We start from the raw sequence: 16,623 nt of genomic DNA, 5'->3' as shown, positions 1-16,623 counted from the left end.
CCATGCACCCGACCTTTATTGCAGAAGGCTGTGGAGAGTGCACCATCGACATATGCCCACTCGGCAACAATTACCTTGATACAAGATGATGAGGCGGCAGCTGTGAGTGAAGTGGCCAACAAATTGTGGTGGTTAGAAGACAGTGTTTCTTCCACCCCTAGAGGCCTGCATTGCAGCTGTGGAAAATCTGACTCAGAAAGTGTCCACTGTGGAGGACAAACTCAGCTTTCTATGTAAAGGAGCCCATGTTGGAGCCATTAGGAGAAGATCCCCTATTGAGGGATCAGCTCAAGAGAAATGGAACACGCTGCAGGGTAACTTGTAGTTTTTCCTAAGTGACCAGGTGGAAGATATGAGGAAATAGGATGGAAAACCTACTGTTGACCTAGAGACACGAGTACATGTGTTAAATAAGTAAGTTCCCAAGAGAAGAGTTACTGTGGTTTCCATTGAGCAGTTCTCCAGAAAGGGTAGGTGGAATTTCTTTCCCCAACAGACTTGAATAAAAAGGATTAGAGGGACCCTGCCTTCAGCCAGATGGAGGAGAGGGACAATGGAGTTCATTGCACTGTGTGGACTCGAAAGCCTGGTATGTCAGAACTACATGAGAATAAAGCTTTGAATGACACAGGTGCACAGTGTATTATAATGCCATAGAAACATAAAGGAGCAGAGTTAATCAGTGTTTCTGGAGTGATGGAGGGATTCCAAGAATTATCTGTGATAGGCTGAAGTGAGCCTAATTGGAAATGAATGGGAAGAGCACCCTATTGTAACCGGCCCAGAAGCTCCGTGCATCCTTTGCATAGACTACCTCAATAGAGGGTATTTTAAGGACCCAAAAGGATATCGGTGGGTCTTTGGTATAGCAGCTGTAGAGGTTGAGGACATTAAACAGCTGTCTACCTTGCCTGTTGTCTCAGAGGACCCATCTGTTGTAGGGTTGCTTAAGGTTAAAGAACAACAGATGCCCATTGCTATGACAACAGTGCATCAATGACAATATCACACCAACCAAGACTCCCTGATCCCCATTCAAAAATGAATTAGACGACTAGAGAATCAAGGAGTGATCAATAAAACTCTCTCACCCTTTAACAGTCCGATATGGCCAGTGCGAAAACCTGATGAAGATTGGAGAATGACAGTAGACTGTCATGGCCTAAATGAAGTTACAACACCATTAAGTGCTGCTGTACCAGACATGCAAGAAATTCAGTATAAACTGGAGTCGAAGGCTGCCAAATGGTGTGCTACAATTGACATCATTGTTAATGCTTTTTTTACTCTATTTCTTTAGCAGCAGAGTGCAGGCCACAGTTTGCTTTTACCCAGAGGGTCGTCCAGTACACCTGGAATTGATTACACCAGGGGTGGAAACATAGCCCTACCACCTGCCATGGGCTGATTCAGACTGCATTGGAATAGGGTGAAATTCCAGAACACCTGCAATACATTGGTGACATCATCGTATAGGGTGACACAGCAGCAGAAGTCTTTGAGAAAGGTGACAAATTATTAAAATTATTTTGAAAGCTGGTTTTGCCATAAGAAGAGGTAAGGTCAAGGGATCTGCAAGAGAGATCAAGTTTTTAGGATTTAAATGGCAAGATGGATGTCACCAGATCCTGATAGAGGTGATTAACAAAGTAACAGCAATGTCTCCACCAACTAACAAAAAGGAAACACAAGTTTTATTGGGTGTTGTGGGTTTTTGGAGAATGCACATTCCAGATTATAGTCACATAGTGACATCTCTCCATTAAGTAACTCGAAAAAAGTATGATTTTCAACAAAGCCCTGGACAATGACTGGCCTTTGAACAAATTAAACAAGAGAATGTGCATGCAGTAGCCCTTGGACCAGTCCGGTCAGGACAAGATATTAAAAATGTGCTCTACACCACAGCTGGAGACAGTGGTCCCACCTGGAGCCTCTGGAAAAAGGCACCAGGTGAGACTGAGGGTCAACCTTTAGATTTTTGGAGCCAAGGATGTAAAGGGTCTGAGGCCAACTATACTCCAACTGTAAAAGAAATATTAGCAGCATGTGAAGGAGTTCAAGCTGCTTCAGAGGTGATTAGTACTGAAGTACAGCTGATTCTAGCACCCTGACTACCAGTACTTGGCTGGATGTTCAAGGGAAAGTTTTCCGCTACTCACCATGCAACCAATGATACCTGGAGTAAGTGGATTGCATTAATCACACAGCATGCTCGAACAGGTAACTCCAGTCTCCCTGGAATCTTGGAAGCAATGATGGACTGGCCAGAAGGCAAAGATTTCACAGTATCACCGGAAGAACAAGTGACACGCTGAAGAAGCCCCACCATATAATGAACTACCAGAGAATGAAAAGCTGTATGCCTTGTTCACTGAAGGATCCTGCTGTCTTGCAGGGAAACATCGTAAGTGGAAAGCTGCAGTATGGAGTCCTACATGACAGATCACAGAAGCTGATTAGGGACAAGGTGAGTCTAGTCAGTTTGCAGAGGTAAGAACCATACAGCTGGCCTTAAATATCACTGAATGGCAAAAGCGGCCAGTACTTTATATTGACTAATGAATGGTGGCAAATGCCTTGTGAGGGTGGTTAAAACAGTGGAAGCGGAGCAACTGGCAGCACAAAGGCAAGCACATTTGGGCTGCCCCATAGTGGCAAGATATTGTTGCCCGGTTAGAGAACTTGCCTGTTAAAGTACGCCACGTGGATGCTCATGTTCCTAAGAGCTAGTCCACCGCAGAACATCAAAACAACCAGCAGGCAGATTGGGCTGCTAAGATTAAAGTGGCTGAGGTGGATTTGGACTAGCAACACAAAGGTGAACTCTTTCTAGCTTAGTGCGCCCATGATGCTTCAGATCATAAAGGAAGAGATGCAATGTATAGATGGGCTCACGACCAAGGGTTGGTCATGACCATGGACGCTGTCGCACAGGTTATCCATGAACATGATACATGTGCTGCAATCAAACAAGCTGAAAGGTTAAAGACTTTGTGGTTTGTGGGGCGATGGTTGAAAAATAAATATGGAGAGGCTTGGTAGGTTGACTATGTCACACTCCCTCAAACCTGCCAAGGTAAATGCTATGTGCTTACAACGGTGGAGGCAACTACCAGCTGGCTGGAAACATATCCTGTGCCTCATGCCACTGCCTGGAACACTATCCTGGGACTTGAAAAGCAATTTCTGTGGCAACACAACATCCCAGAAAGAATTAAGTCAGATAATGGAACTCATTTTTGTAACAGCCTCATAAATGTCTGGGCCAAACAACAAGGCATGGAATGAACATATCACATCCCCTATCATGCACCAGCCTCTGTGAAGATCAAGTGATACAATGGATTGTTAAAAACTACCCTGAAAGCAATGGGAGGTGGAACTTTCAAAAACCTGGGATAGACATTTGGCACAAGCCACCTAGTCAGATAACACCAGGGGATCAATCAGTTGAGCTGCCTTGCTCAGTCATACCTTTTGCATACAGCAGAAGGGGATAAAGTCCCTGTGGTGCATGAAAGGAATATGTTGGGGAAAAATGTCCGGGTTATTCCTGCTTTGGGAAAGGCAAGCCCACTCATGGGATTGTTTTCTCTCAAGGGCCTGGATGTACTTGGTGGGTGATGCTGCAGAATGGTGAAGTCCAATGCGTACCTGAAGGACATCTGAATCTTGGTGAGAATACTCAGTTTTGAACAGTATAATGTTAATTGCTACATGATACTATCAGCGTTCAGTAAATGTTTTCCAGGTTAATGCAGCACTGGTGAAACCTGAGATGGCTTCATTGACTGGCATCCAGTAACTTCCTTGAGATTCACATCTCTAAACTGCAATCCTTGGACACGAACTACAGCAAAGTATATATTATCTCTCCTGCCCGGAAAGACTGCTATGACAGACGGAGACCCATAGTCATAAACTAAAAGAACTCAGTGAACTTTTTGTGTAAAAAGATGAATCATAGCCTAGTGATATGTATATGTATGTTTGTATATATGTGTATATATATATTTCAACACAGAAAAATGCAACAATGATTTGAGTGTGGCTTAAATGGTAAGGAATAAGTGGTGGAATGTCCTAGTTTTGGTTAAAATGGTGACAAATAATAATTATAAACATGATCCTTTTCTGTGTTTCATTCTTATCTTTAGCTCAGTAAAACTATAAACACTAGGTGTTACCAGCTTTGGAGCAGACACTGCCTGTAAAATATGTACCCAGCTTCAGAAAAATGCAGTTACTTAGAAGAACTTAGCTGTAAGGAAGATTCACTAAAAGAGAATCAGTTATGTTTTAACCAAAACCAAGACAGTATTCAATAAATATGCTTGACAGAAATGTTTCAGTACACCAGTACCACTCCTGTGAATATTTTTAAAGTATCTGACCTGCAGGTTTGCGGTTCATTAAAATATCATATCATATAGCTGTTTCACAAATAATTTTTATTCATGCTTCCAAGTATATTTTACTTTACAACACGCATCAGATTTAACTATTTTATTAATGCGGTTTATTTTCGTATCTGTGATTACTAGAATTCACATATAAAATATATCTAATTGATGATGCCAGCTAAACATCTTTTATGACGCATTTACTCAGGAGATTATTTTAAGGAAATGTTTATAGCAATATATTAATAAATAATGGAAACACCTATTGTCGTCTAACTACTCATTATTAAAAATCTTCTTGTTAATAAAATTATAGTGCTAACATCAGCTAAAATACAATCCCCCAAAGTATATCTTTTCTTTTGTTTTCTTTAAGTGTTTTTTCACAAGAAGTACAATTCTACTTCCATTGAAGAAAACAATATTTTTACTATTGGCTTCAAGAGAGTAACAACAAATGACAAGGTAGTACTTAGAGTGGAAATTTGATTAAATCTGATTTTGTTTTCTGAGCCCAAATTTATTGAGTATCTCTGGAACATTGTCATATTATTTAGGAATCAGGTTTAAATATTACACATCGTGCATTACAGGTATATGTAAACTGAGGTTGATAGTAAAGAAAGTACAAGTAGAATTATTATATCATTAAAGATTTCTCTTATCATTAAAAATAAACACAACAGACAAATCATGTTATGAGACTGTAATGGCAATTGTTGGGGAAATATGGCAGCTCAAAATCAAAGAAGAATCTGAGAAGTCAAATAAAAGTCTCCTTCTAATTTCAATAATGCATCAACAATCCTATAACTTAATTTCAACCACTAAGAATAAGGTATAAGTTTTCTCTGTATAGGTAGATCTCACAACTGTCATTCTTCTGCAGGCAAAACCTATAATCTCCTTTGAGAGAGCCGTGTTTGAATGTAGCTTTGATTTTGATGGATGGAAAGAGAAGTATTTCATTAGCTCGAAGCATTTATCACCATGGTGATGTGAACAGCCATGAAGGTGACCTGGTTAGAAAGGGAAAATTACTGAACAGGACAAAATGCCTGCCAGCCTGGAAACCGTGAGCCTAGGAAGCAGGGCTAGGATCCAGAAGCATCCTCAATAAGTGTAATTGGTCTCTTTGAAGTACAGCTGGATGCCAAGAAACCAGAGACATCCAGAGGTACCACTGGTAAGTATAAAACCAAGAAACTGTAATGAAATCTTATCAACTGAAAAGGTGATAGATAGTCTGGGAAAAGAGGAAAACAGTTAGGGAAAATAAAAGCTGGTCTGAAAGAACAGAAAACATCATAATTTCTTGAATGTTACAGGTGAAAAATAGACATTAACAGCACCTTTAGGTTGCTTGAGTCCTTTTATGCCTCTGTGATATAAAAAGGACTTAATTTTTATTCTAAATATAGCCTCTCTCTCTGATAACTTCTCGTACTGCACACACTTTTCCTTTTCCAATGCAATGGGTTTGCGCGGCAAAGTTTTTGTAGCAGGGGGGTTACAGAGTTGGCTTCTGTGAGAAGCTGCTAGAAGCTTCCCCCATGTCTGGTAGAGCCAATGCCAGCTGGCTCCAAGACAGATCTGTCACTGGTGAAGGCTGAGCCAATCAGCGACACTGACAGCACCTCTGTGATAATGGATCTAAGAAGCGAAAAAAACTGCAGTTCAACAGAAGCCAAAATAGAGAAGTGAGAATATGTGAGAGAAACAACTTTACAGACACCAGGGTCATTGAAGAAGGAGGGGGAGAAGGTGGTCCAGGTGCCAGAGCAAAGTCTCCCCTGCAGTCTGGTTAAGACTGAGGTGAAGGCCATAGTGAGGCAGGCTGTTGCCCTGCAGCCCATGGAAGTCCACGGCAGAGCACATATCCAATGGCAGCCCGTGGAGGACCCCATGCTGGAGCAGGTGGATGTGCCCAAAGTAGGAGGTGCTGGAGCAGGCTGCTGGCAGGACCTGGGGACCTGTGGAGAGAGAAGCCCACACTGAAGCAGATTTGCTGGCAGGGTTTGTGACCTTGTGGGGAGCTCAAGTTGAAGCAGTTGGTTCCTGAAGGACTGCACTCCGTGGAAAGGACACATGGAAAGAACGCTGCAGCAGTTTGTGAAGAGCTGCAGCCCATGGGAAGGACCAACAATGGAAAAGTTCATGGAGGGCTGTCTCCCGTGGGAGGAACCTCATGCTGGAGCAGGTGAAGAGTGTGAGGAGGAAGTAATGACAGAGACAACACACTGTGAACTGACTGTAACCCCCCTTCCCCGTTCCCTCGCGCCACTGGCAAGGAGAAGGTAGAGAACTTGGGAATGAAGTTGAGCCCAGGAAGAAGAGAGGAGTGAGGGGAGGGTATTTTAAGATTGGGTTTTATTCACAGAATCACAGAATCACAGAATGGTAGGGGTTGGAAGGGACCTCTGTGGGTCATCTAGTCCAACCCCCCTGACGAAGCAGGGTCACCTACAGCAGGCTGCACAGAAACTTGTCCAGGCGGGTCTTCAATATCTCCAGAGAAGGAGACTCCACAACCTCCCTGGGCAGCCTGTTCCAGTGCTCCCTCACCCTCAGAGGGAAGAAGTTCTTCCTCATGTTCAGACGGAACTTGCTGTGCTTCAGTTTGTGCCCATTGCCCCTTGTCCTGTCACTGGGCACCACTGAAAAGAGCTTGGCCCCATCCTCCTGACACCCACCCTTCAGATATTTATAAGCATTTATTAGGTCCCCTCGCAGCCTTCTCTTCTTCAGGCTGAACAAGCCCAGCTCCCTCAACCTCTCCTCATAGGGGAGATGCTCCAGTCCCCTCATCATCCTTGTAGCCCTCCGCTGGACTCTCTCCAGTAGCTCTTCATCTTTCTTGAACTGGGGAGCCCAGAACTGGACAGAGTACTCCAGATGAGGCCTCACTGGGGCAGTGTAGAGGGGAAGGAGAACCTCCCTCGACCTTCTGGCCACACTCTTCTTGATGCACCCCAGGATCCCATTGGCCTTCTTGGCAGCCAGGGCACACTGCTGGCTCATGGTTAACCTGTCGTCCACCAGGACACCCAGGTCCCTCTCCACAGAGTTGCTCTCGAGCAGGTCTGCCCCAAGCCTGTACTGGTGCATGGGGTTGTTCCTCCCCAGGTGCAGGACCCTGCATTTTCCTTTGTTCTTTGCCCATGATGGTAACTGATGAGTGATCTCCTTGTCCTCATCTCAACCCACGAGCCTTTCATCATATTTTTCCTCTCTCATCCAGCTGAGGAGGGGGAGTGATAGAGTGGCTTAGTAGGCCCCTGGCATCCAGCCAAGTTCAACCCATTACACTTAAACAAGTTGAATTCTCTGCACGAAGTATCTGTGAGCTCTAGGACTCTTACTGGGAACAGCTAGCTAACTCGAGACTTCCTAATGTGGATCATCTTTGAAGTGAGAGTCTGCCTGTTACTTCTTTGGTCCCACTTTGAACCCACTTCGAACCCACTTCTGGGGTTGATTTGATTTGTTGTCCCACCTGTGGTAAGGTTGGGTCTTCTGGGATAGATTTGCCCTCCCCTTCAGGATGGTTTGGCCCCTTCTGAAATCTGTATCTTTTGTTTTATGCCAGTATTATATACATCCACAAAAGTCATCTGTCATAAATATATCTGCTGTCATATTGTTGACAAGTTTGCCGTAACTTTTAATGGTATATACCTACTTGGATGTTGCTGCTGTTGTTCTTTTCTATTATACTGATTGTTGCAATACTATCTATTGATGGTTTATTACTGATTGCGGATAATAATTTTCAATAAATTGATATATACAATTTATAATTCATAAGTATACTTCCTAGTGGTGATTTTTGTGATATTTGTGGTAATTTGTGATGAAATACAGAAAATGAGAGGGTAAAGCTTCCCTGTCCTTGTGTATCATGGAACCCTGCAAATTTAAGGTCACAGTCCCTGCACATCTGCAGGCTGGGTAATCTTGTAGATTTTGACACAAGGTCATATTAACTGAAAGGCATTCAGCTTATTTACTTCCATGTGTCTTATTCCTTCCATATGCTTATAAGGCTGCCCCTGGATACAGTTATATCCTTACTTAAATCTTATATATAAGATTTCCTTATTCTTATACAGTTATCCCCAAATAGTAAGAGCAAAACTTACCCATATAGCACATTTTTATAATGGTGAAACTGCATCCATACTGTGAGACTTACCCAGGTAACCTTTAGGAGAAAATGATGCCTCTATAAACAGTATTTGATCATGGTCCATGGGACCTGATGAGGAGCATCTGCAGGACCTGAAGGAACTGGCGGACGAAGTTGCTAAGCCTCTCTCTGTCATATATGAGAAATCATGGCAGTCCAATGAAGTTCCCAGTGACTGGAAAAGGGGAAAAATAACCCCCATTTTTAAAAAGGGTAAAAAGTAAGACTCACGGAACTACAGGCTAGTCAGTCTCAGCTCTGTGACCATCAAGATCATAGATCAGATCCTTCTGGAAAATATGCTAAGTCACATGGGAAATAAGGAGGTGTTATGGTTCGGCTGCGACCGGCAACAAAAGCGCCACGCGGCCGCTCCTCCCCCCGCCAGGGTGCGGAGGAGAATGGAAAGAAACAGGCAGAAACTGGTGGGTCGGGATAAGGGCAGTTTGACAAAACAGCAAACAAAGGGAACAGGAACAACAACGATACAGATAAGGAGATAACACAACACAAACCACACAACCCAGAGAGCCGCTCTGCACGACCACTGCCGCACGCTCCCAAGCCGCGAGTGAGATCCCACCGCCCAGCTCCCCCCCACTGGAACCCACCATGATGGCACATGGTATGGAATACCCAGCTCTGTTCGGCCAGGTGGGATCAGCCTGCCCGGCTGTGCCCCTTCCTGGATTCTGGTGAAAATTAACCCTGTCCTGGCCGAACCCAGGACAGGAGGTGATTGGTGACAGCCAACATGGCTTCACCAAGGGCAAATCCTGCCTGACAAATCTAGTGGCCTTCTACAACAGGATTGCTGCATTGGTTGGTAAGAGAAAAGCAACTGTTGTCATCTACCTGAACTTGAGTAAAGTATTTGACACTGTCGCACATGACATCCTTGACTCTAAATTAGAGAGACACGGATATGATGGATGGACCAATCAATGTATAAGGAACTGGCTGGATAGTTGCACTCAAAGAGTTGCAGTCAACGGCTCGATGTCCAAGTGGAGACCGGTGATGAGTGGCATTCCTCTGGGGTCTGTACTGGGACCAGCAGTATTTGACATCTTTGTCGGCAACATGGACTGTGGGATTGAGTGCACCCTCAGCAAGTTTGCAAATGACACCAAGCTAAGCAATCCAGTCAACAAGTTGGAGGGAAGAGGTGTCATCCAGAGTGACCTTAACAGGCTCGAGAAGTGGGCCTGTGCAAACCTCATGAGGTTCAACTAGGCCTTGCCCTTGAGTCAGGGCAATACCAAGCACAAATATAGGCTGGGCAGAAAATGGATTGAGAGCCGCCCTTCCAAGAAGGACTTGAGAATACTGGTTGACAAGAAGCTCAACATGACCCAGCAATGGGCGTTCATAGCTCAATAAGCCAACCACAACCTGTGCTGCATCAAGTGAAGCATGGCCAGCAGGTTGAGGGAGGTGATTCTGCCCCTCTAATCTGCTCTTGCGCAACCGCACCCAGAGTGCTATATCCAGCTCTGGAGCCCTCAGTGCAGGGAAGACATGGACCTGTTTGGACCAGTCAAGAGGGCCACAAAAATGATGAGAGGCCTAGAACACCCTTCCTGTGAGGAAAGGCTGAGAGAGTTGGGGTTGTTCAGCCTGGAGAAGAGAAGGCTCCGGGGAGACCTTCCAGCAGCCTTCCAGTACCTGAGCCTACAAGAAAGCCGGAGAGGGACTTTTTACGAGGCTGTGTAGTGATAGGACAAGGGGTAATGGTGTTAAACTGAAAAGGCTGGATTTTGACTGGATATAAGAAAGAAATTGTTTTCTATGAGGGTGGTGAAACACTGGACCAGGTTGCCCAGAGAAGTTGTGGACGTCCCCTCCTTTGAAGTGCTCAGGGCCAGGTTGGATGGGGCTTTGAGCAACCTGGTCTAGTGTAAGGTGTCCCTGTCTATGACAGAGGGATTGAAACTAGGTGATCTATAATGTCCCTTCCAACCCAAATCATTCTATGATTCTATGATTCTACGATTCTATGATTTATTTGTTCCAAGCAACTCAGTAAAGGTACCTTCTTTGTTGGTACAAAGATAGTAAGCCAGACACTGAGTGTGTATGTCAGATATCTGAAGACACCACCTGGTCTCACTGTCTCTGATGGGCATTAGTGCTTGTGCTGAGCCTGGTCTCGTCTCTGGTTCTTTTTCTAGCTGCCTTAGGCTCAGCACTGTCAGTATGTCATCTCCTGGATGGGCTCACCGGGCCTGCACTGCGCATTTCCAGCCTGTCTCCAGCCACTTCTGACAGGAATACCTGGACATGTTTCAGTCCCAGCAAGAAACTTAATAAAACTGTTGCAGTCTTTTGGTGGGCCCTGTTAGTAGCCACCAGCTCTGCCTGTTGTGCTGTCAAGGAAAGCTCCGCAGACCTTGTGGTTCCTGTGGCACCCCACTCCCTGAACCCAAGGGTGCTGCTGGACAACTCTGTGCCTGGACAACATTCTGAGAGTATTGTATTCTAGAAAGTTATCATCAGCCTGAAAAGAACACTGTGGACATTCTCAGAAGCCATGGCAGAAGAAAGACTATGTTGCCTGAGAAAATAAGAACAATAACTCAGTTCCATGTTTAGCATGTCCTTGGGCATCTCAGATGGCTTTAAATGCCTAAGCATGGGCAAATGAATCAGAGCTAGAAACAGGATAGGATTCAGCTTTATGTATGCAAAGCTTGTTGTAAATAAGTGTACGTGGGCTGCTTGATACAATTACCTCAGTATTGACACCTAATAATATTTGTGTTGATTGAACGTAATCTGATTTCCTTCCAGTTGCCACTGCAAAACTGTATAGATTTCCAGTACTCTAGTGAAGATGTTTTGATTAACCTATACATCTCACATGGCACCATACTCAAATATTTAGGCATCTGAATGGATTTCCAAATCAATACTGAGGGCTATAAAACCCAATCTGAGAAGCTCACACCTATGCCATTAACTGAGTAGCTTCCTAGACAATACTAATTAATTTTTCCAGAAGCCACATACAATCACCATATCTATCATCTACTGCCATTGTAGATGTCTTAGAATATCTGATATAGCAGTATGGGGATGTCTACAAGGCATACACTTTTAAGGAATGACATTTGGATGCTGTGCAGAATACCCTAGGATTTGCTAGATGGTATCAGTCCTTCATATGCATGTAAGCAATCAAACTAAACCTCTTTGACTGGAATAGAAGCTCAGGTAGAATCACAGAATCATAGAATAATATGGGTTGGAAGAGACCTTTAAAGGTCATCTAGTAAAAGCCCACTGCAATGAGCAGGGACACCTTTGACTAGATCATGCTGGGCAGAGCCCCGTCCTACCTGACCTTGAATGTTTCCAGGGATGGGGCATCTACTACCCCTCCGGGAAAACCTCTTCCAGTGGTTCAACACCTTCATCGTAAAGAATTTCTTCCTTGTATCTAGTCTAAATCTACCCTCTTTTACTTTAAAAGTATTATCCCTTTGTCCTGTTGCAACAGGCCCTGCTGAAACATATGTCCTCATTTTTCTTATAAGCCCCCTTTAAGTCCTGGAAGGCTGTAACAAGGCCTCCCTGGAGCCTTCTCTTCTCCGGACTGAAAAACCCCAACTCTCTCAGCCTTTCCTCACAGGAGAGGTGTTCCATCCCTCTGATCATCTTTGTGGCTCTCCTCTTGACCAACTCCAACAGGTCCATGTCTTTCCTGCGCTACAGGCTCCAGAGCTGGACACAATACTCTGGGTAGAGTCTCACTAGAGTGGAGCAGAGGGGCAGAATCACCACCATCAACATGCTGGCCACCTTTTTTTGTTGCAGCCCAGGATGCGTTCGGCTTTCTCGGATTCAAGTGCACACTGGTGGCTCATGTCAAGCTTTTCATCCACCAGTACCCACAAGTCCTTTTCAGCAGGGCTGCTCTTAACCCCTTCCCTCCCCAGCCTGTACTCAAACCAAGTGTTGCACTGACCAAGGTGAAAGACCTTGCACTTGGCTTTGTTGAACCTCATAAGGTTCACACAGGCTCACTTCTCAAGCTTTTTCTGGTCCCACTGGATGGCATCCTATCCCACAGGCATGTTGACCACACCACTCATTTTGGTGTCATCTGTAAACTTACTGAGGGTGCGCTTGAGCCCTATGTCCGTGTCATTGATGAAGACACTGAAGAGTACTGGTCCCAGTACGGACCCTTGAGGGAAACCGCTTGTCACAGATCTCCATCTGGACACTGAGTCATTGACCACTACCCTCTGGATGTGACCATCCAATCAATTCCTCATCCATCGAACAGTCCACCCATCAAATCCGTATCTCACCAATTTAGAGATATACATTGTGGGGGACCATCTCAAAGGCCTTACAGAAGTCCAGATAGATGACATACGTGGCTTTTCCCTTGTCCACAGAGACAGTCACTCCATAATAGAAAGCCAATAATTTGGTCAGGCAGGACCTGCCTTTGGCGAAGCCATGCTGGCTATCTGGAATCACTTCCCTGTCCTCCATGTGCCTTAGCACAGGTTTTAGTAGGAACTGTTCTACATGCTCTTCTCAGGCACAGAGGTGAGGTTAACAGATCAGTAGTTCCCAGGTTCCTCCTTTCTACTCTTTTTAAAAATGGGTGCAATATTTTCCTTTTTCCAGTCACCAGGGACTTCACCTGACTCCGATGACTTTGACTTTTCAAATATCACAGGGAGTGGCTTAGCAACTACATCAGACAATTCACTAAGGACTCTGGGATGAATCTCGTCACATCCCATAGACCCATGTATGGCCAGGTTCATCAGGCAGTCATGAGCCTGATCTTCTCTTACAGTGGGAGAGACTTTTCATCCCCTGTACCCAACTTGTGGTCACACAACCACAGAATCACAGAATGTTAGGGGTTGGAAGGGACCTCTGTGGGTCATCTAGTCCAACCCTCCTGCCGAAGCAGGGTCACCTACAGCAGGCTGCACAGAAGCTAGTCCAGACAGGTCGCAAATATCTCCAGAGAAGGAGACTCCACAACCTCCCTGGGCAGCCTGTTCCAGTGCTCCCTCACCCTCAGAGGGAAGAAGTTCTTCCTCATGTTCAGACGCAACTTCCTGTGCTTCAGTTTGTGCCCATTGCCCCTTGTCCTGTCGCTGGGCAATACTGAAAACAGTTTGGCCCCATCCTCCTGACACCCACCTTTCAGATATTTATAGGCTTTTATAAGATTCCCCTCTCAGCCTTCTATTCTTCAGGCTAAACAAGCCCAGCTCCCTCAGCCTTTCCTCATAGGACAGATGTTCCAGTCCCCTCATCATCCTCGTAGCCCTCTACTGGACTCTCTCCAGTAGCTCTTCATCTTTCTTGAACTGGGGAGCCCAGAACTGGACACAGGACTCCAGATGAGGCCTCACTAGGGCAGTGTAGAGGGGAAGGAGAACCTCCCTCGACCTACTGACCACACTCCTCCTAATGCACCCCAGGATCCCACTGGCCTTTTTGGCAATAAGGTCACAGTGCTGGCTCATGGTTAACTTCTCATCCACCAGGACACCCAGGTCACTCTCCACAGAGCTGCTCTCCAGCAGGTCCACCCCAAGCCTGTACTGGTGCATCGGGTTGTTCCTCCCCAGGTGCAGGACCCTGCATTTGCCTTTGTTGAACCTCATCACGTTCCTCTCTGCCCAACTCTCCAGCCTGTTCAGGTCTCGCTGAATAGCAGCACAGCCTTCTGGTGTATCCACCACTCCTCCTAGTTTGGTGTCATCAGCAAACTTGCTGAGGGTACACTCTAACTCTTCATCCAGGTCATTGATGAAGAAGTTAAACAAGTCTGGGGTCAGTACTGACCTCTGGGGGACACCACTTTTACAGGCCTCCTATTAGACTCAGTGTTGCTGATGACAACCCTCTGAATTCTGCCATTCAGCCAGTTTTCAATCCACCTCACTGACCACTCATCCAGTCCACACTTCCTGAGCTTCCCTAGGAGGATGTTGTGGGAGACTGTGTCAAAAGCCTTGCTGAAGTCGAGACAGACAACATCCACTGCTCTCCCCTCACCTACCCAGCCAGTCATGCCATTGTAGAAAGCTATCATCTTGGTCAAGCATGATTTCCCCTTGGTGAATCCATGTCGACTCCTGATAACCTTCTTTTCCTTCACTTGCTTGATGATGACCTCTAGAATGAGTTGCTCCATCATGTTTCCTGCGATGGAGGTGAGGCTGACAGGCTTGTATTTCCCTGGGTCCTCCTTCTTGCCCTTGTTGAAGATTGGAGTGACATTGGCCTTTCTCCAGTCCTCCAGCACCTCTCCTGTTCTCCAGGACCTGTCAAAGATGATGGAGAGTGGCTCAGCAATGACATCCGCCAGCTCCCTCATCACTCGTGGGTGCATTCCATCGGGGCCCATGGATTTGTTTGTGTCCAGATTGCTTAAGTGATCCCTCACACAGTCCCTTCGACCAAGGGAAAGTCATCCTCTCTGTGGGCTTTCTCTCCTGCCTCCGGGGCCTGGGATTCCTGAGGGCCTGCCTTGGCACTGAAGAATGAAGCAAAGAAGGCATTCAGTAACTCTGCCTTCTCTGCATCCTCCGTCACCAAGACTCCTGCCTCATTCAGCAGCGGCCCCACATTGTCCCTAGTCTTCCTTTTGCTGCTGCTGTACTTGAAGAAGGCCTTCTTGTTGTTTCCGACATCCCTTGCCACATTCAATTCCAGGTGGGCTTTGGCCTTCCTCGTCACATCCCTGCACGCTCTGACCCCATTCCTGTACTTTTCCCAAGTGGCCTGTCCCTCTTTCCACATTCTATGGACCTTTCTCTTCCACCTGAGATCCACTAGAAACTCCTTGTTCAACCATTCTGGTCTCCTGCCTCCTTTTCTAGACTTCTTTCTCAGGGGAATGCACCGCTCCTGAGCATGGAGAAAGTGATGTTTAAACAGCAACTAGCACTCTTGGACCCCCCTGTCTTTGAGAGCCCTTCCACTCATGAGGTGTGGGAAGCGAGGTTGTCAGTGAAGACTAAGGTAAAATAGTTGTTGAGTACCTCCGCCTTCTCTTCATTCATTGTTACTAGTTTGGCAGTCTTGATCATCGGGGGAAGTATATATTCTTTGACCTTCCTTTTCTGGTTGACATACCTGTAGAAGCCCTTCTTATTATTCGTTGAAGTTCAGCTCCAGCTGTGCCTTGGCCTTCCTGGCACCATCCTTGCACAACAGGGCAGCATCCCTATATTCTCACCAGCACAACTGTTCCTGTTTCCACTGCCTGTGCATTTCTTTCTTGCCCTTTAGTCTGACTAGCAGGTCTTGACTCAGCCAAGCCGGTCTCTTGTGTTGCTTCCCTGACACCCAGGAACTGAGAGCTCTTGCACTCTATGTGTGAACACACAATCATCTAGGTATGATGTTCACATGTAAAGCTGACATTTCATCATCAGGATCACATGTAGTTGGCTCACATTCAAGATATATTTCATGTTAACAGTACATAAGGAACTCATTGCCCTAAAAATCAAGATCTTATAGAGATCCAAGCAGGTTTTATAATTTTCAGTGAATGTGTGAATGTCTGTGTTTATATCACATAAATTTTAGTCACTACACAGATCATCATTTACTACTCAAACCTTCATTTAACTGAGAGGATTTAGGAGGACACTTTTCCTGGTAGACCTCTTAATAGACTGCCAGAGATCTCTTAACAGGCTGCTGGATTTTTCTTATATCCTTGTAAGTATCTGCAGTTGTTTATTTGGAAAGGCAAAATATTGTATTATTTGAAACACAACTATGATTCAGTAGAGCAGTTGCTACGTTACTGTTATCATTTCATAGTGCTCATTACTTTACTGAAACACATTATATATCCATTGCCGTACAGTAAGTGATGGAATCTGACAGAACTGTGTTCCAGACACAGGAATGAAAAAAAAAAAGAAAAAATATACAACAGTCATTTACTGTGTAATCCTGGTACATTCTAGTAAAAAAAGATTTTATGCAGACTTTTTTCTCTTTTGTTATGATTTCTACTATTTC

This window comes from Opisthocomus hoazin, chromosome 1 (genome assembly GCF_030867145.1).
Source record: "Opisthocomus hoazin isolate bOpiHoa1 chromosome 1, bOpiHoa1.hap1, whole genome shotgun sequence".
In the NCBI taxonomy this organism is placed as follows: Eukaryota; Metazoa; Chordata; class Aves; order Opisthocomiformes; family Opisthocomidae; genus Opisthocomus; species Opisthocomus hoazin.
The sequence above is the reverse complement of the archived record's forward strand: the minus strand, read 5'-3'. Positions refer to the sequence as shown.